The sequence below is a fragment of the Ambystoma mexicanum genome, chromosome 3q (assembly GCF_040938575.1).
Source record: "Ambystoma mexicanum isolate Mex_15411 chromosome 3q, UKY_AmexF1_1, whole genome shotgun sequence".
NCBI classification, from domain to species: domain Eukaryota; kingdom Metazoa; phylum Chordata; class Amphibia; order Caudata; family Ambystomatidae; genus Ambystoma; species Ambystoma mexicanum.
In genome coordinates this window covers 777,110,534-777,132,180 of record NC_090926.1, presented here as the reverse complement: position 1 = coordinate 777,132,180, position 21,647 = coordinate 777,110,534, and the positions used below count along the sequence as shown (strand labels likewise).

Here is a 21,647-nt window from a genome sequence, read left to right as displayed (position 1 = left end):
TAACAAGCTCATCCAGTTCCACTGGGAGGACACAGATGTGGCATATCAATCAGGCTAAGTGTTCCCTCCACCTCTCGTAGTCACTTTGAGCATCATCAGTGTGCAATGCCTGGTCTTGTGGAGCTCTACAGAATGTAGAAGACCTTCCTTCTATATTAAAAGCAAACAAATACTGGTTATCCTCATGGATTAGAACACTAAAGAAAGCATTCTTAAGGTCAATTACTGTAAAATACTGGGCAGTAGGTAGAAGCATGGTAAAAACAGACACTATATCTGGTACTACTGGAAATTGGTGCAGCACTAGCTTGTTACACCTCAGCTACTCACTTGACCCTGTAGGTTAGCTACCTGCCGCACTTGTGCTTCTGTACCTACCAGTCATTATTTTGTGCAGCAAGGACTTTTCCTCAGCTTCTTGTACGTATTACCTTTGTTTTAATGTTGACCTATCTGTATCATGGTCCTTGCCTCTTTCCTTGTAACTGCACCTGTAACGATTCAACTATGCTCAAAGCGCCCAGATACCTCAGGGTTAGGTGCGCTCTATAAATAATAAACTAAATTTAAAACTAAACTAAAATTCAGCAAAAGTCTCACTAATCTACCATTCGGTACACATCTCATCCCCTCCCAGTAACATACAGACATGACCAGTGTCCGCAGGGGTTCATTCTGGATGAGCCACACCAGGAGCCAGATTCATTTTTTAATTTTTTGTATCTGTTTATTTAATTTTACAACAGAAACACAATCCAACAACAATTCCCCCCTCACACGATTCCCGTCCAGTCTCTGTATACTCAGTTCAAGGTTCTCCCCCTTCCTGCCTCCCCCATCAACATAACAGGTTGACCGCCCCCGCCACGTCTATTCCCGCAATGTCCAAAACGCTCCCTCAATCAAGTGCTGCCGTCCCTCATGGAGGGAGATAATCAGGGGAGGTCTGAAGTTCATGCAGAAGGATGTTCCAAGCCAATCTCTTGTCCCCTGACCCCTCTTCCTCCCTAGTGCCTGTACCACTCCTTGCTCCGCTGTCACCCACCTCTGTGCATCCGTCACCCATTGCGCCAGGAGTGGGTCCCTAGGACACTTCCACGAGATTGCCAATTGGCGTTTGGCTAATAACAGGAAGGCTACCACTCTGTTTGTTCCATTCTGTCGCCCCTCTCTCCCCAGGGAACCATCCCCAGCAAGCACAGCTGCCCCCCCATCAGTGCAGTAATCTTTGCTATCACGCCCTTCCAATATTCTGCTATTACTGGGCATGTCCAGACCATATGCCAAAAACCTTCTGCGCATTGTCCACACCTATGGATATGGTTATAAATGTCATATTATATCCTATCATACCTCGTGCACTGTTGTGAGGGGCCTGGGTGTATCATATGTAGTTTGGGGGGCAGGGGTTAAGTATACCCTGTGCAAGATATTGAATTCATTCACTTTAAATCTGGCATTCCTTGAGGTTTTCCCCACATTCCTACAAATTTTACACCAAGCCGGTTCCTCAAATGTTACTCCCAAATCTCGCTCCCACGTATCCTTCCGCTTGAGCTGCAGAAGGTTCCTACTATCGTGCAGCGCAGTCTACAGCCTGGATTTGACATGTTCCTCATTCCCCACAGACTGGATCACCTGAAGAAAAGGGGCAGTTGGGAGCTCTTCTGATATCACTTCCCATCTGGCTGCCAGGGTGCTGGCCAGTCTGGCATAATTCTGGAACTGTCCTGCGGGTACACGTAATTTCTCCACGCAAGTGTTGAAAGGCAGCAGGGTCACCCCCTAAAAAGATCTCCCAAAGTCTGGCACCCCCCTTCAGCGCATTTGGCATCCCCATATGTCCCTTATGATTTCTGCCACCTTTGCATTGGCCCTAAAGGGCATATCAGAGCTATATCCAGCCCCCAGCTGTAACTTGGTCTGTGTCCGCTTCCAGGCTTGCCTAACCACTGTGCTTCAGCACGATACCTCCACTTTCCCTGTTGCTCTCCATAACGTCTTGATCCCTATGTGATATCTCCAAGGCCCCCCATTAGTTGCCTGTCCATGCCCCCTTCACCAATATCCCATTTAGTAGTATGCTGCAGCTGAGATGCCAGAAAATATAATTCATAGACCGGGAGAGCTAGCCCCCCTCCTGTCCGGGAGAGTAGCTTGGCCAACGCTACTCTGTGTCGCTTCCCACCCCACATAAATTCAGTTATTTTACTATCCAATAGTTTAAAGAAGTATCGCCTGGCCATATATGGGATATTTGTAAAGAAATACAGCAGCCTCGGGAGGATCACCATCTATTAGGGATAGGGGCAGTCTATTCCAGAGTTTTATCCCATCATCTATTCCTGTGAGGGCCCTACCCACATTATACTGAAATGTGTCCGAGTAATGGATCTGGATACCTAAATAGCGCAGCGATTCCACCTCCCATTGCAGCCCCACCTCGGGAAGGTCCTGCACCGCTTTTCCCATGAGCGAGCTCACTAGAAATATCAACGTCTCACCCTGGCTCACCTTATAGCCCGTGAGGGCCTCCAGATAGTTCAGCACCTCTAACCTGTATGGGACGTGTATCCCGGGATTTTGCATGTACAGCAGAACATCATCTGTGTATAAGGAAATTACATGTTGCTACCCACCCCAATGCACGCGTTTCGGAATTCAGATCAGAAAATTCTTGCCACTGGTTCCAGTGCCAATACAAAAAGGACATGGGCCAGCGGACAGCCCTCCGGGGTGCCCCTGCCAAGCTGCCAGCTACAAGAGGCTACCTTACCCATCCTAACCCTAGCCAGCGGTTCTTTGTATAACAAGCAAATCCATCATAGTCTATTCGGTGGAGCCTGCCTGATTTATTACCTATCTACGTGGAAATGCCAAAGTCATGGTTATGGTTACCCAGAGCTTCCCATTCCACAGTGCATTTCACTCTCAAAACACTACGTGTGCCCTCCTGCTCCACGGGGATTCCTAGTGACTAGATGCCTCTGGGCCTTAGTCCATGCTTTACAAATCTCAATACTATACAATTGTATAGCCCTTTCCAAGTCCTCAAGAGATGTCCTCAACATGGTTCCTTCTCCGTTTCTACCCCCACTTTCCCAGCGATACCCACATTGGCCTCAAAATGGTGATCTCTCATCACCACATACCTGTCCTTGTACGTCCCATCCCTTAGCCCTTCGCCCTGAACCTCCATAGCGGCACTGCCGGCTTGAAATTCTGTACTTGGATCAATAGCATCACAAGCGAATGATCTGACAGCGTTCTTCCCATATATGAAACGTCCCCACACATGTGTAAGTGTTGCCTGCTTATGAAGAAATGATCAATCCTTGTATACACACCATGTGGATTTGGATAAAAGGAGTAGTGTCATTGCAGCGGGTGTTTCACTCTCCACACATCTATCAGACCAAAGGCACCAAACTCTTCTTCAGGGACTGCAATGCTTTGAACCTAACCACAGAAGCAACAGACCTATCCATGTCCGGGTCCAGCGCGCTATTGGAGTCCCTCCCCCATATCCAGATAGCCCACCCATAGTTACCTCCCTGACGCATGGGAAGAAGTAAGCAGTGTCCAAGTTGGGAGTGCAAGAGTTATCAAGGCACTGCTCGACGGCACTCCAAGAGGCCCCACACAATCAAGTGCCTCCCTTCATACTCTCGATGTACCTTTTGTAAGGAAAGCAGGATGGTGCCTGCTCTCCAGATCGGCATGCCCCTCGCATACGCCAAGTATAAAGCCCCAACCCCTGTCCACCTCACCTCTGAAGCAGAGTGTTGAGTCAGTGTGAAGGCATCACGAGTCAGATACAGAAATCAGGTTCACGTTTTCTTAATAAACTTTATTTTAATGTAAATGTCAGGATGGAGTAAGGCCTAACATGCCCTATGCTAAGGTGAGAGTTCCCTACCTAACAAAAATTAAGGATAGTCTGCTTCATGCAGTCCAAATCAAAAGTTAGTCTGTGTCCAGAACCTATACTTGCCCTCACAATAAATACATTTCATGTGTAGGAATGTCAGCATCAAAAATAAAGTTCTGAGCTTTTTACAGCACCTAGCTTGTAATCAGCTCCCCTTCCCCAAGTTCAACACAGTTCACAAAATATTGGGGTTCCCTTCCCCAAGAGTTCAAATCTTTCAGCTTTCAAACACAAGTTTCAAATCTTCCAGCTCTTCAAAACAACACAATGGGCCTCATTGCAAGTTGGTCCGGAAATAGCAGTGCTGGTCGCTCCATACCGGCACCTTTTTCCGGATCGGCATACTCTGAGTTGCGATGCCGCTAACATAGTCACCGCAAGTGACCTATCATACCGGACCACACTGTGAACAGAATCTGCGGCAAAATGCGTCAGCCGTGCCTGAGACACTGGTATGGCGGTAGTATGTGCATATTATAAGCACCACTTTGTGAGGAACTCATGGTGACAGCAAGTAGAACAGACACAAGTGATCACAGTTCAAGGATGTTTATTGAACAATGAAATGCGGTATGCAGGTTGGAGAAACACCTAATCTAAACCTAACTCTAACATGAGAGCAAATGTCAACTATCAAATGAAAAATAAGTCAGTCCCAGTGGCAACGTGTGAAAAATAAAAAGGGCCTATACTAAGAAACCTATTGCCATGCCTCACAACTAATACAAAAAGGGGTGTGGGATATTTCTTATGAAAAAGAAAGGAGTGTTCTCAAATAATATGTCAGGATGTGGTTGCCTGGGTCTTCCTTCCCCACGTTTTGGACACGGGGGAAGATTGGAGCTCGGAGCAAAGTACATTGCCAGGCTTCTCCAGCACAAGACGACAGTTCCGATGGCAGTTCTCAGGACCATCGATGGTCAAGTCTCATTTCCATTGAAAGTCTCTTGCCTTCGGGGACCTGATGTGTTCAGATAACAAAATCAAAAGTACCTTTAACAAATGAAAGTTTGTTTCCAAAGTTGAATATGGGTGATAGCTTCACCCCTGGGTCCCCCTCTTCTGGGCTGACCCTTTTCGTATCGTATTTCACAATTCCTCTGTTCTGGGCTGACCCTTCTCAATTGTAATCCACAGTACAGATAAGGTGATGGCTTCACCCCTGGGTCCCCCTCTTCTGCACTGACCTTTCTCAATCATATTCCAAGATTTTATATCAGTTCTATTCTTGAAGTTTGGATGACATCTTTACCGCTGGATCTCCCTCCACCGGACTCGGACCCCTCTTGACTGCTAGTACTTGGGTGTTGGCTTCACCTCCGGCATCCCTCCTTTGGGTTCACTCTCACTGTCTCTTTAACTTCTGCTTCCGTTTTTCTCAATCCGGGGTGACACAATTTTACCCTTGGATCCCCCTCCGCCGGGCTCTGACCCCTCTCGATTTTTAGCTTCTCTTCACCAGGTTTACTATGGCTCTCAAACAGGGTGATAGTGGCTCACCCCTGTGTGATCCTCTTCTGGGCGCTGACCCCTCCTTACTTTCATTGCTCTCTTTTATATAATTCAAAGTGGTGCCGCTTTCCCTCTGTAACTGGTCTCCCCTTCACACTTTCAACAGTTCATTCAAAGTTCATCTGCTTTAGTTCACAACTTGCCACTTTGCGATTCTCACTCAACACAGCCTGGTTCTTATTGATTCTCCCCTCGACTCTCAGACTGTGATGAACAGCATGGCTTTTGGCTTCTCTAGAGTCAAGGCCGGTACCGAGGACGCGGGAGCTTCACTCGCTCCTGCTTATCTGCATAAGCTTGCCCTGTTTACCGTTGACATCTGCTGCAGGACACTTGTGCTATTGTTTGCGGTCTTAGACTTTCCTCTACAAAGGTTTTGCAGGCCTGGAACGAAAAGGGCAAGGTCCCTTCTCTCCTCGCCACCCTCTCGATTCCAATCGCCTTTCTCCTTCTTTTGAACTGCCGCGTGGTAGCTCTCTGCTGTACTCGCCTCCCTCGTACTGTGCTGTCTGGCTCCACCTTTTATACCTGTGAGGAAGGGAAAGGGGTGTCAGGTGTGTGTGATTCTGATCAATTTCCTGACTTTGCCTGACCCTTGTATTAGGACATGTCAGGGAAACAGCTTGGGTATTAGTCTATTGTCTTTTGTGTTGTGCGTAATTGTTAGAGTCAGTAAAAGGGGTAGGAGGTAGTGGTTTGGAATGTCCTATGTGAGAGGATGGGGAAAAGGTGCTAAAGGAAGGGGGATACTGCGTCTCACTCATCGGTGTCCCACTCCAACTCCCCGAGGACCCCCCATCCATGTGATCCTCCCTCACTGGTCCACCCCCAGGAACTGGATCCAATAGCGATGGCTGTGTTCTGGCCACCTGGATGAAAGATCCCCAAGGTTTAGGCAGGGAGACACCTTCAGGTGTGCAGAAACAGGCCACAGGTGGCCCAAATCAACCCAGGTGGCCAACATGAGCACTGCAAAAGCACAAAAGGTCCACTCACACACCCCACCCCCCTTCCAACACCACCATGCTTGCAGTAGCAGCAATGGAGCTGGAGGCCTTGCATGCAAGGATACAATGTGAAGAGGCAGGGAGGCAGAGGATGCGGCGGAGACGCTGGAGAAGGAGGGCCATCATGGCCATGCAAAACAACAATGTCCATCAGGCAGCCACCCATACCACGCATAAGGGTCACACCCTTCGACCTGAGCCAAACCCAGATCCACACCCTGTACCGGCTAAACAGGGACACCATCACATCCATAGTGGACCTAACCCATGATGACCTTGTCAGCCTCATACAGATATGTACTGTCATCCCCCCTTGCTCAAGGTAGTGTCTGTGCTACACTTCCTTGCCACTGGCACCTACCAACACACTGTGGGTAAACTGCATGGGCTATCGCAACCCTGTTTTTCACGGGTCCTCTTTCAGGTTATTGATGCACTTCTGAATCACGTGTCAGATCACATAGGCCTACCCAGAACAGCTGACCAGGTGAACGCCACGAACATAGCATTCCATGCCCTTGCGGGAAATGTGATTAGGGCATTGGACTTCAAACATGTGGGGCTGGTGGCCAGATATTCCGTTGAGGCAATGTACAGGAACCGAAAACTATACCACTCACTCAATGTACAGATGGTGTGTGATGCACGCCACCTCATCACACATTGCTGTGCCAGATTCCCAGGTTCAACCCACGATTCCATCGTGCTGAGGAACTCCACACTGCCAGGCTAGATGGCACGTCACAGCGGAGAGCGTAACTGGCTGTTGGGTGAGTGTAATTACCAAAGCATGTGCACTGTTGAATTGGGGGGAGGGAGGCATAATACACCATAGCATACCTGGCTGTTGGTTGAGTGTAATTACCAAAGCATGTGCACTGTTGAATGGGGGGGGGCGCATAATACACCATAGCGTACCTGGCTGTTAGGTGAATGTAATTACCAAAGCATGTGCACTGTTGAATGGGGGGCATAATACTGCATAGCATACCTGGCTGTTGGGTGTGTGTAATTCCCAAAGCATGTGCACTGTTGAATTGTGCGGGGTGGGGGGCACACCTATCTACAATGCCTGTGTGCAATGCAATGTCAGACACACAAATAGCATGCCTGAGTTAAAGGCCTTGACTGGCATGTTTCAAATGGCCAGACAGAACATGCACATGCATAACATCAAAGCTGTACTGCAACACCAAATCCACTACAGGTACCAGAAGGCATCACACCAATGTCCCAAATCCCTGCAAAAACACACTCAGCACAACCCACACCACCTGCAGCACAGGCTAATCATTCTCATGCATCAGAATACCCCACCTCCAAACCACTAGCGTACCGCACACCAAGTAGCCACCAAGTAGTCCGCTCCCCTGCCTGTTTCAACTGCACATACACATATGCATGTGACCAGAACTATAGCCTGACATACCAATGGATGGGTAATATGCCCATCATAGGACGTGCACATTGAAACTAAATTAGAACACACATCAGTATAATATGTGTGTGTGTCGTAGTGAAAGGGTCAGAGATCAAGGGTGTGTGAATGGGCCATGGACAAGCAATTGCAAGCCACACATCCACCAAGCATATAAACAAAGTGTATTGGCTGGGTGGCAATCATTAGGCTGTCATCGCCTTCCCCATCCATTCAATTTCTTGTATGGTACCCCTCTGCGTATACATCCACATCCATCATTTGCCCAGAATCATTGATGCTGTGCATCAAAATGCTAGTACGCCTTCAGGCATGTACTGAATCCCAATATAATAGGGAATCTCCTTCTAACATAGATAAACGTTATTACCTATGTCAGCTCTGCCTACCAGGTCTGCGTCCCCCGGCAGGGTCTGCTGTATCGGGCACGCCGGCTGTGTCAGGCAGATTACTATTTTGCAGGCCCAGAAACATGCCACCTGGTAATGGCACTGGCACACTTACACCCACAAAAGTCAGATTTGCTGTTTGCATGTGTCATTACATTGATATTGATGACTGCAGACATAAATTCGTAATATCAGCCTAATTCCACGCACTAATGTCCATACAATGCATGGACATCCGTTCCCACTGACAATGTGCATGTTAACATACTCAACTATGAAATATGCTACGTCTTCAGCAATTTGCATGTAAAATATTGCATTGGTTAGTGACCAATATACAGACTGTACCAACATGATCCAGGCCAAACAATGACCGTTGACCCATTATGTCACTCCTGTGCAGCTGATAGTGGATACCAGTTGATGCCATGGCTGATGACCCCCGTGAGGCAACCACAGAACCAGCACGAGCAGGGATACAACCGTGCTCACATCAGGACTTGTATGATTGAGCATACATTTGGCCTGTTGAAGGCAAGGTTCTGCTTCCTAAGCAGATTGGAGGGCGGAGGGGGGCATTTATGTACAGACCTGTGAAGGTGGGCAAGATAGTCCTTGCCTGTGCCATGTTGCACAACATGTGTATCAGGTGAAACATACCACTGCCCCGGGACATGGACCTGCACCCACATGATGTGGAGGAGGAGAATGACAGTGATGATGAACTGCCATTGGCACATTGCAGGATGCCGTGGATGGTCGTGAGGCACTGAATGCACTGATTACTCACTATTCCTGAGATCACTTCACGAACACATGTCCTAGGACAGCTAACACACTTAGCACTGTACAGGAATAAATCACTCAGTTACACTAAAAAAAGAATGTCCAGTCATGATTTCAATGCAACCCCCAGTGTCATTTATATAATGCAATACATAACTAATGAATAACTAATATTTCTCCCCACTCCCCCTCCTCAACTGTCTCTTCACAACTCCTGTCATGTTCTACAAGTAGTCCTTGCATGAGTCACAGACAGGGCACATGTGTTCTCTGGGCCTATTTGCGTCCCCTTTTTGCATCTGGCGTGCGACTGTGTGCAGAGCAGGTCAGCTGCATTGAACGTCGCCTTGGGCTGCTGGGCACAGAACTAGCAGCCGTGGAACTAGTGGATGGTGTGTGTGCCTGTTCCATGGGATGTCTGTCGATGAATGCCTGAAGGTACATTGCCATTGTCTCGACAAAATGGAGGACATGACACTGTTGCCCTTGCATACCCTCCTGGTCATCTGTACAATGGCAGTAGTGCAACGGCCAAGGGCACGTGCATTTCAACGCCCACTGGCCTGGACACTCTTCTGCATCAACTGCACCTCCTGGAGGTGCTGCTGCACTAGGGCAGTCAAGGCATCCTGACGCTCCTCAATGTGCCAGAGTCTGACATACATTTCCCTGACACAAGGGAAGGGTGGGCATTGTGGACTCATTGGGTCCATGGGGCTGAATACCATTGGCTCATAGGTGCTGTGGTCGGTGGTCTCCCCTGTGTCCACTCCACCATCGTCAGCTATGTCCTCTGCATTGGATAGATGTGCACGTGCATGTGGCTGCTCTGGTGGTACTGCAGCAACTGGGGCTGCATGGACGGGTGCAGATGGGATGACTGGTGCTGCCTGGATGGGCATAACTGGGATGACTGGTGCTGCCTGGACAGGCACAGCTGGGATGACTGGTGCTGCCTGGACGGGTGCAGCTGGGATGATTGGTGCTGCCTGGATGGGCACAGCTGGGATGACTAGTGCTGCCTGGACAGGCGCAGCTGGGACGACTGGTGCTGCCTGGATGGGCACAGCTGGGATGAATGGTGCTACCTGGATAGGCGCAGCTGGGATGACTGGTGCTGCCTGGATGGGCGCAGCTGGGGTGACTGGTGCTGCCTGGATGGGCGCAGCTGGTATGACTGGTGCTGCCTGGACAAGTGCAGCTGGGATGACTGGTGCTGCCTGGATGGGCGCACCTGGGATGTCTGGTGCGGCCTGGATGTATGCAGGTGTGCTGGTAGAGGTAGATGTGCCAGTGGAGGCTGTGCTGTCCTGGGTGGATGTGGTGGTGGTCGTCGTCTGTGGTGTCCTGCAGCGGCGGCTGGTGCCCCTTGAGGTGCTTGGCTGGTCCTCTTCATTGTCAGATGATGTGCCTGAGGAAGTCAGAAAGGCAGGTTATGTGCCTGTGCTGTGTCAGGGACATGGCATGGTGCCACATGCTTGTGTCATGCGTACTGAGCGGGAGGATGTGTGATGTTTGTACATGCTGGAGTAGTGCACTGGAGATACTGTTGTGGTGTACTGCCAATTGCTGGGTATGATGTTAGGGGGGGACCTTCACGCTGTGGGATGTTGGGGTGGGGAGGGGTGTGGTATGGATAGGGTCAGCATGGGACTGCTGCCTGTAGCAGTTACAGGGCAGTTGTGCATTTATGTTCAGGGCTCGGCCTGGCTGGGATGAGAGGGTCACATGTTGCCTTTGTGTGTAAAGGTGGTAATTTGTAGGTGGCGATGGGGTTTAGCACTGCTGTGACTTAGTGTCAGGGGAAGCACGGCGGACACACATGCAGTGCTGTGGTAGGGTGATGTGTGTCTGTGTGGCAGCAGATGCATATTCAGTTGGCAGTACAGGGTGCCTGTGCTGTTTTCTACGTGTATTGGTGGTATGTGTTATGCTTTGGTGGCCAGGGTGTATGTCGGTTTATGCACCCAGGTTGTTGGTTTCTTGGGTGGGGTGGCATGCAGGGGTTTTATGGTGTTATGGATTGTGCAATTGCCATTCATGTCATATGTTGGTACAGTAGTGGTTGCAGGGTGGACAGGGTGGTTGACATGACATTGGGGTTACGTGTACTCACCAGCAACGTCAGGTTTCTTAGCTACGGCCTCCGCTGCACCGACCCCTTCAATGGACTCTACACACAGCACACTGCTGCACATCTCCTCCAGAGCAGCAGGTGTATTGGGGATGCGCTCCTGCCACCTGTGGCCATGCCCTTTCTCTGCTGGGCCGAGAGGAGGTTGCATACCCTCAATCGCAGGTCGTCCCACCGCTAGGGGCAGTCTCACACTGTGCGGGGGTTTGTGACAACTCTGGGCCACCTCCTCTCAGATGCTATTCTTGTGCAGATGGACCTGCTTGAGCTGGTCGTTGATGAAGAGCTCTGCAGCATGATATGATATGGCATTTATAACGTGCCTATACACAAATGTTTCAAAGCGCAACAAGGCAAGGGGGGGCATGTTGGACAATGGTGTCCACTAGCATGTTCAGCTCGGCCTCAGAGAAGCGTGGCATCTGCTTTCGGGTCTCGCAGACTCTAGATGTCATGCTCACAGTGGAGTTTGTCTGGTCAGGAGGGGTGGATGTCACCTGTCCTCTGAGGATTGCAATGGATTGTGTTTTTTAATGGCGGTTGGCCGATTTCCTGTTCCGGCGATCACTTTATTTCCGGTCATGGTAATCGTGGGACCGCTGTTTCCGGTGGGTCCGGGACCGTGTTGCCAGATTCGGAGGCACCAAGGACGATGGTGTTGACAGTTTTGGGGGGTTTTGATGTGGTTTCCGTGATGCCAGTACTGCTGTTTCCGACATGCCAGAATATGTGTGCACGACAATACGTAATCATGTGGAGATTCTGGCATCATGGGTTGTCGGAAACGTTGGCACCGGCATGCCGGAAACAGGGATTACTTACCGGCATACTTGTAATGAGGCCCAATTACTTGGGACACTTCCCAACTCTCTTGTCATCAATACTTTTCATTGATTTACCGTAATAGAGCTGTCTTTAGACTTAAAAATCACTTGAGCAACTGTGGCAAAATACAAGCTTCCTGATGATCACTTTCATTGGCTTCTTCGAAAAGGGGCACTCGGTCAAGGCAAAGATGTCAGACCACAGGGTCCACCCATTACAGGTCATGTAACTGATACCCTTTCTCATCTGCTTTCCATCAACAAAAGTCCACTGCTTTCTCTTGATAAAGAAGATTGTTTCTTTACACTTTCTGTATTCTGCTGGCTCTTGCCAGTACAGGTTTCCTTTTAACCAGCAGTTCCTTACACACTTTCCTTGTGATGATACGTGTTTCTCCACTTCTGCCAACACTTGTATCTTAACTAGTTCACTCTGTGGTATTTGCCACTCGTACCACCTTGCTTTCATTCCATTCAAACATGCTCCTAACTGGCTTTAGCTCTGTGTCATTCAAAAATGCTTCATTACATTTAGAAAAGTTAATCACTTGCTTTGGCTTTGTACGACAGTCAGTCTTGCTTATAATGGGCTTCATTGCAAGTGTGCTGGTAAGTCCACAGTATTACCATGATGCCGGTCCCAACGTTTCCGGCACCCTGTAGTGCCGGAATCAACGGCCGATTTTGCTTTGTCAGAGGAGCGCATTCCGGCATCCTGGAAATGGTGACACTGCCATCATGGAAACACTGGGAAGAAGGCGATATGCCGATAGCACCGCCATCCACGGTGCCGGTGCCCCCATTTTCAGCATGACCATGTCGGACTCAGTGGCGCCAGAAACAGCGGCACCCGCTAATACCGTGATTCTAAAGACTGTGACCGGAAATTACGTGATCTCCAGAACAGGAAACTGGTGGGCGGCCATCATCAAAATCTCAATCCACTGCAATCCGAGGATACCAGCAGCCATCATCCCATCCTGACTCCAGAAATAAATCCCAAGGCATGGCTTCCCGGTTACCCGTCAGCACAAGCCATGCTTCACGGAGGCAGAGCTGCACATGCTCACCAACACTATAGTGGAGCATGCTGGGGAGCTGTTTTCTACAGACCAGCGCTGTCGAACCAGCAGCGGAAGAGAGAAATATAGAGGTGGCACAAAAGTGTCTGCGGTGGGGACGACCCCACACACAGTGAAGGACTGCCACAAGCGGTGGGACGACCTCCGCCTGAGAGTCAGGAAGCTCCTGTCTGTACAGCGCATGGCAACAGGTGATGGAACCTTCTCCCCAATCCGGCTCCTGCCCTGGGAGGGAATTGAATGAGTGGGTGCTGTGGAGGCCAGAGCCGGGACACCCGTTGAGGGTGGTGAGTGCATGAAGCCCCAATATAAATAACACACCTGACTGCCAGACAACCCCCCCCTTGCCACCGTGGAGTGCGTGCTGTGAGAAACCTGAAGGAGTACAGGACGAGGAAGGCAGACCGCACGATGTGAGAACTAACACAGCACGGCAGTACAAAAGGAGGAGAAAGATGACACAGACAGAGACGGTGACAAGGAGAGAAGCAACCTTGCCCTTTCCAACCAAGGCCTGTGAAACCTCTGCAGAAACTATAAGACTGTGAACAATAGCCAGCCTGTGTTGCAGACCCTCCTCCTCTGATAATCAAGCTGGGGAAGGATGCTGGTCTCAGTGGTACCAACCTTGACTCCAAAGATAAGGAGAGGCAAGCGGTTCATCACAACCGGTGAATCGAGGGGAGAACCGATAAGAAACGGAACTGTGTTGAACGAAAAGTAGCAAGTGGCTATTTGAACTTTGAACAAACAAAGAACTGTTAATATTTTGAAAGGGGGAAAACCAGCAGTAGAGGAGTCCAGCATCACGTGAGTGCTCCCTCAAGAATCTCTAGGCGATTACCCAACGGTAAAAGACTACCCTAACCAGAAGGCCTTGGGAAGAGGCGAAGAATGGTCAAAGTGTTCATATAGGGGTCTCGTAAAATCCTCTGTACCGCCGAGAGTCTTTGACTGATAGAGAACTATGAAAGCTAAGGGAAGTGAATCCCGCATGTTGAAAAACAGCACATGAACTGTGTTTCGTGAAGATTAGCAAGAGTGAACCCGGTCGAGGGATGCTAATGAAAGGGGCAAAGTCTAGAAGTCCCATGAGGAATTGTTGAAAAGGTCGGCGAGAGTGAACCCGCCAGAGGTAATCCGACAACCAAAAGTCGGTGGGAGGGAACCCAGCATTAGGAAGTCGACAACCAGGGTAAGGTCACAAAAACCTGTTAAAAAGACATTAAGATTTGTTGAAAGACAAGGGGAAGGGAAGTGCCCCCTTGTCATTTTGGATCTGAGCCCGGCCGAGGGAGATCCAGGGGTGGAAAGCTATCATCCAAAGTTCACTGAGAAGGAAACTTTCTTGTGAATTTGTTGAATACAATTTCTGAGTGGTCTACACTCAGATGAGGGAGACCCAGAGGTGAAGCCATCACCTAAAGTGTTTGTAGAACAGAACCTTTGTGTTTGTTTGTTGAGAGAATCAAGCCTTGAAGGCGAGAGACTTTTATTGAAAAGAGACTTAACCTCTGAAGAACCTGATAGCTGATATGGAACTGTTAGCTCGTTCTGGGAAAGCTTGAACGTGTGCTGTGCTCCACAGTTGCACCTTGTCCCATGCTAAAAACATGGGCAAAGGAGACCTCAAGGCAATCAGATCCTGACTTATTATTTGAACACTGTTTCCTTTGTTTTTGTTACCCTATCCCACACTCTTTCTGTGATTAGTTGTAAGAATTTGGCAATAGGTTTTTCTTAGTATAGGCCCTTTTATTTTGACACAACACCAGTAGGAATGTCTTATTTTTCATTTGATGGTCGACAGTTGCTCCCATCTTAGATTTAGGTTTTCCATCCCACATTTATAGTTTAATAAAAACCCCTGAACTATGATCACTTGTGTCTGTCTTTACTGTTGCCACCATGTATTATTTACAGTGCCCAACATGCACCACATTCCCAGTGCCTGTAACCACATTGGTCCGGGGATAGAACCAGCCCCTGTGGCCAGTGATGTCAGTCACTGTGAAACCCCAGTCCAGCCACGCACGGGGGTACACATGAAACAATTCTCATGGTTGCAGGTAAGCACTGTCCTTGTCTGCAACCATCAGCACACACAAATTCTGTGCAGCAGCCCTGTACATGTCCCGTGGCAATGCACACCACCCCCCCATATTTGCTGGTACACATGGGCCAACACAATGGACATGTCACCCTGACATAATTGCCTATGCTTAGACTTGCCCATGAGGCCCTTATCTCCACCTCGTTTGAGGCTGTAAAAATAGTCACATGATCATCAGTCATTTCAGGCCGACATTCACCCCAGGCTGTGTCTCAGCACTAGAAGACAGGCCTGCCTAGGTTTTTGTGTTTACCAATATGATTAAACAAATGCAGCCAGGAATTGTGAAGTTCTTGGACTCAAAGAGAAACCACTGTGACACATTACTCTGAATTATACACTTGACACAGGAGTTATCATGTTAATATATTTAATATGACACCCTACCTTCTAGTGCTCATATTCTCATCACACAAGTTAAAGCAAAGGCATATAAAACATAACATAACATCACACCAATGAACAAGATTGACATGTGGGCAAAGAGCATGTTTAAATAGATACATAATAGCACAAGTGGTAGTTTTGTTTTAACCTTTGTGTAACCTTTGTGTCTCAAGGAGATATGCTATGCTACACTATGCTATACTACATGTCATCTGTCTCAATGCACCCAGCAAGTCCCCACCCTTCACTCACATTTAGGGCAGAATGTGCTTCAAGTAAAACTGCACCTTCTGAGGTTTTACGAGTTCTGCTTAGCTGGGCCCGGCTGTCTCCTTCCTGCTGCTGCTCTGCTCAGGCCTCCTCTGCTCTGTACTCTTCCACAGCCCCGCCGACCTTCATGGCTCAGTGAGTCTGCTGTGCCCCCTCTTTCTGCTCAGGCCTTATATGTAAGAACGAACATGGTTTCCCTGCCTGTGTGGATGCGTCATATCCACTACCTGGAAGAGTCAGGCCTGCAGTTCAGAGTGTCACTGTGCTCATTGAATACGGTCTCCTATGTACAACTCCATTTAAGTGGGCTTTATACTTGCTCACTGACTGCTTCTATGGTATTCCGTGGGCTTTGGCTTAGCGAAGAGACTGGTATGTCACTTGTTTCTTCCTAGTCTTGCAAAGTGTAGACGTGCTATTCGCGTCTGCCTACTTTCTGTTCTTGACTCCTTATCAGATGTAACACACAGTGGTGTGAAGTCACCGCTCAGACTTACTAGTGTGCAGTTAAAATAGGAAGCTACCATTTGTGGTTTTGCTCCTCTGCTAGAACAGGAAAGCACAACTTCCTGGACTTTGGTCAACCCAAAACATATTCGCCCAGCAAGGGTGTGCACTAACTTCTTGTCTAACACGTGTGCTATATGTTCGACGACCATTATACTTGAACATTTAACAACTGTCATTTAACATTCACCATCGTTTCACTGGCTACAGGCCGCATGGGCTATGAAGAACTGTCTTATCGTAGCTCTGTCATGACAACCCCAACAGTAACCACCCCCCCTTGGCCACCCTGCCCACTCCCCCATAGCGCGGAAGGACTGAAATGGCAACTGCACAGTCCCATCCCCCAAATCACACTCAGCAGTAGCCCTGCCTCCCTCCCCAACATGTCCAAACTGTGGCAACCAAGTCCCATGACAGGTCCCCCATGCCGGACACATTCCCAAACACATGACAATCCACCTCACTGTGCCACCTACACACTGTTTCACACCCACAACCTGCAGGCACACTCACACACCAGGATAAACACCCACAGCACTGTTGTGGGCATACACCCAGGCCCCCTGACAATGATATGTGTGTGAAATTCATGTTGAACACTGCACAGGCACCCTGTACAGCCAAGTCAACATGCATGCCCCCCAGACACAGACACAAGGCACCCTGTCACTGCGTACTGCATGTGTGCCTGTCGTGCCACAACTGCCACCACAACCATGCCAGCCTTCACCTGTACCCACACATGGCCACCCTCCCATTGAATGGCGAGGCATGGACCTTCCATGTCCCTGCCAGACCTACTCCAAACCCCCATTCACATGTTGGACCTGCAACTGGGTCACCCGTCAACTTGCTCCTAGCACCTTCTGAACCCCTCCCCCCCTCGAAATTCTTCCCTTCACATCCCAACACCCCACTCCCAGACCAAGCCGCATGCCACCGTCCCCAGCAGATGCACGGTCACCGCCCCAGTAGTCCCAGTAGAGCTGTGTTGCATGTGCCAACATCCCAGACATTGCAGTTGTGGTCATAAAAATCATGCATGAGTGCACCATGCCATGTACCACGGCATGTCCTTTCAACATCATCCCACACGATGAACAAATTGCATGTCTCAGCAATTGGAAGCCACACTGATCCCTAACATCATGGCTTTCTTCCACCCTCAGGCACATCCTCTGACAGTGATGGAGGCCGACCAGGCACCTCAAGGGGCACCAGACATGAAAGGCGGTCAATTCCGCACACCACCACCCAGGAGAGAGCAGCACCCACTGTGGTTGCCACTGCTGCACCCACCATCCCGGCAGCATCTGCAGTGGTCACAACTGCTGCCCCTACCATCCTGGTAGCACCTGCAGTGGTCACAACTGCTGCCCCCACCATCCCGGTAGCACCTGTAGCGGTCACAACTGCTGCCCCTACCACCACAGCAGCTCCTGCATCCCCTGCCATGGTGCAATTGCCTACAAGGGTGACGGCAGGAGGACAGTGAATTCCCCAACCCCAACAACCACCGTCATATGCGCCTGACACCAATGACGACGATGAAGCAGCTGATGATACTGGTGAAAACACAGGGGACACCTCGGATCACACTGCATACGAGCGGCTAGAATTCAGCCCCATAAATCTGCACAGCCCCCCATGCTCACCCTTCCCCAGTGTCAGCGACATGGACAGCCGTCTGTACCGCATTGAGGAAAGACAGGAAGGGTTGTCGGCCCTGGTGCAGCAGCACCTGCAGGAGTCCAGCCTGATGCGGGGGGAGGCGGCTCTGCCCCGCACTGGGGCCCAGGTCATGCAGGAAAGTGTGCAGAGCACTGGGCATCGCAGTGCACGTGCCCTCGGACGTGCAATGTCGGCCATTGTACACCTGGCAAGGAGGGTCAGCGAGGGAAACAGCATTATGTCGGCCATGGCCGAGTCACTTGCATCAGCCCTGAATCGGCCCTGGATCGACGGCTCAGTGACTCATCACACACGCCAGTTTGCTACAGAGCAGCCCGAGGTGCAGGTCGATGCGCCTGTCTGCTGCACGGCCCAAAGGCAGTCTAGGTCGCAAGCGGCCACGTACATTGGCCCTGGACATACCTGTGATATGAGTGTGTCTCAGACTGACTCATTGACATTGTGTCACAAGTTGGGGAGGGGTTGTGGGAGGGATAGTTGGGGAGGGGATGCGGGGAGGGATAGTTGGGGAGGGGGTGTGGGGAGGGATAGTTGGGGAGGGTGTGTGGGAGGGATAGCTGGGGAGGGGATGTGGTAGGGATAGTTGTGGAAGGAGTGTATGGAGGGATAGTTGGGGAAGGGGTGTAGGGAGGGATAGTTGGGGAGGGGGCATGGGGAAGGATAGTTGGGGAGGGGGTGTTGGTCCTCAAGTTCCTTTCTTTTCATTCCTTTACAACACAAAGGGTGTTGAATTTCAAATCATGAGTGGAAATTCATTATTTTCGTGAAAGTGTGATTTATTTACTGTACAGTGTTAATTGTGGTGTATGACCTATGCCATGTGCATGTGCTCTGTGTCTAAAAGTAGTTTGTGATGAGTTGATAGAGGGCCTTGCATCTGTCCATATCATCCCTGCGATGGGGCAATGATATCTCAGCCTCCCTGTCATTGCTGTCGCCCCCCTCTGCTGGAGGCATGTCCATGTCTGGGGCTAGGGGAATGTTGCGCCTGACGCACATGTTATGTAACATGGCACAGGCCAGGATGATCTTGCCCACTTTCACGGGACTGTACATCAGGGCACCCCTAGATCTACCTTGCCTTCAAGAGTCCAAATGTTTGTTCAATGGTGCACTTTGTCTGGATGTTGGCACAGTTGAAGGCATGCTCATGCTGATTTTGTGGGTGCCTGACAGGGGTCATGAGCCATGGCAGCAAGGTGTATCCGGAATCACATGCATGGGAGGGACACAAGGGGGGGCACAGTCATTGTGGTGGTAGTGACAATTAAGCCATGTTTGGATGTGGGTCTGTGTCACATGGGATTGCTGCAAGATGTAGTGAATGGCACAGATGACCCTAGTTATTGGTGTATTGTATTGCAGGGGGCGTGGGTTGCGCCCGCACCATATGACGCCACCTTGACCATTACCCTTATGCCGCCACAGGCTTCTAGATTGTCTTTGATGTGTGCCATGCTTATTTGCTTTTGCATCATGTACATCGGTCATCTCTCTCATTCGCTATTCTGTGTTCCTTCATCGTTCAGATTCATGTTACATGCATATGGGTAGGTGCGCTTGTGACAGCAAGTTACCTTGCTCATGCTGTGGAATGCAGTGCTGACGGGGAGGTAGGTCAAATTTGGCTGACATGGCTGTGACGCAGGCAGTGGGGGATGTGCACAGTGTGTAAATGAAGGGGTAGGTGGCATGGGGGCAATGCATTCTAGTACCTGTAGTGCATGTGATGTGCCTGTCCATCTGTGCACAAATTGTGAGAGTGTGTCATTCCATTTGTCCATACCCCACATGCCAAACATGCCCTCGGCTCATGCATGCAATCTGTGTACATACTGTTGCATACCGCACATGCACTGGTGACCCCTTCCTTCACAGTGCACATGCTAGGAGTAGGTACTTTCACTCACCCAACAGCCAGGTCCGCTCTCCGCTGTATCCTGCTGTGTATCCTGGGAGCATGGAGTTACATAGCGCCATGGATTTGTGCGTGTATCCAGGGAAACGTGCACTGCAGTGGGTTATCAGGAGGTCTGCATCACACACAACCTGGATGTTCAATGAGTGGTACATTTTCCTGTTGCGGTAGACCTCCTCATTGGCATGTTTGACCACCAGCTCAATGTGCGTGCAGCCCAGTGCACCTATCACGTTCGGCATGCCTGCCAGGGCAAGGAAGCCGACTTTTGTGGCATTGACCTGGGCCGTTGTTCTGGGAAGGCCAATGTGGTCAGACACGTGATGCAGGAGGGCATCCAGGACTAGCACCTTTGAGAAACATGGCTGGGATATCCTGTTACAGCTCTCCCACAGTGTGTTGAAAGGTGCCAGTGGCCAGGAAATGCAGCACTGATACTACCTTGAGCAAGGGGGATGGAGGTCCGGATGCCAATTAGGGTCCGGATTACATCCTGGATTAAGTCGACTATGTGTGGTTATGTTTTGAAAAACTGTGGCTTTGAAAAACCTTGCTCCACCAGGGCGACTCCTTACAATCCCGATAGTTATACGTGCAAGATTAAAAGTTTCAAAATCCGGTCAATGAAGTCGCAGGTCAACTGTATAAGGACGGTAAAAAGCCTAACCGTCCCATACGTTGAAGAAATTAATTAATGAAAATACAGGACTCTGCGCCAACAACTCAAGTTGAGTTAAATCTTAGATTATGCTTTATTGATCATCCATGACCATTGAGCCCATAATTGATAACATGTTTCGGCTCCACTGAGCCTTTTTCAAATCCGGGCTACCCATAATTGTAATATAGGACATACAATATATCATAGTCAAAAAACAATTTGTATGAACGACATCATAAAGTATAACATAATACCAGTTTTCAAATATCGTGACCACAAAATATGCATGATAACATGAAAGAAATTAGACAGAAAAACAAGGATGGGCAAAAGGGAAGGGTTCATGGGTGTAGAAAAATATGCAAACATATCATAATACATTGTTATGTTTGAGTAAACAGAAAAAGAGCACAAAAAACAGAAACAAAAACACAAACAAAAAGAAAAAAGAACCCATTAGTAATCATTATTCTTCAATTCATTGAATAATATAACCAAATTCTGCAATGGTCCCTTGAGACAAACTGACAACTTGGTGGATGTCCTTACCCGAAATTTGATGTAACCAGTTCTTATGACTATTTGTCCATGTAGTAGTAACGGGGTACAATCCCCAATATCAATCTAAACAAAAAATGTAAGTAGCGAAGGTAAATAAAACTGATTGTCCAATTTAGAATATACATTGATTGTGTATATCAAGGTTGCCTGTGGCAACTAGGCATTTTCATGAGAATAAATCCCGCCCTTCACCAAACGGGCAAAACAACTCTTCTTAATGGTCACAGGCCATTTCTGCCTTATTCAAAACAATTCATTATAAGTTCCGTAGTGAAGACAATTGTAATTAACCATCATTACGTGAAATGATGACGCATTTCCAATTATAGAACACGTATATCAAGTACGGAAAGCACAACATATAGCTTATTTTGTTGCTACTCGTCAAGTACCATTAAAGCTAAATCTCATTGAAAAGTAAACCATGAGATA

At 49.1% G+C, this 21,647-nt stretch overlaps 1 long non-coding RNA gene across 1 annotated transcript; it reads right to left on the bottom strand.

Moving 5' to 3' along the window:
• Positions 1-20,710: 20,710 nt before the first annotated feature.
• Positions 20,711-21,325, bottom strand: LOC138581920 (uncharacterized). The gene is made up of 2 exons (XR_011304873.1): positions 21,204-21,325; positions 20,711-20,821 (listed from the first exon to the last, which is right to left on the bottom strand). It is a non-coding gene; the product is annotated as an uncharacterized lncRNA (long non-coding RNA).
• Between the last annotated feature and the right edge of the window lie 322 nt (positions 21,326-21,647).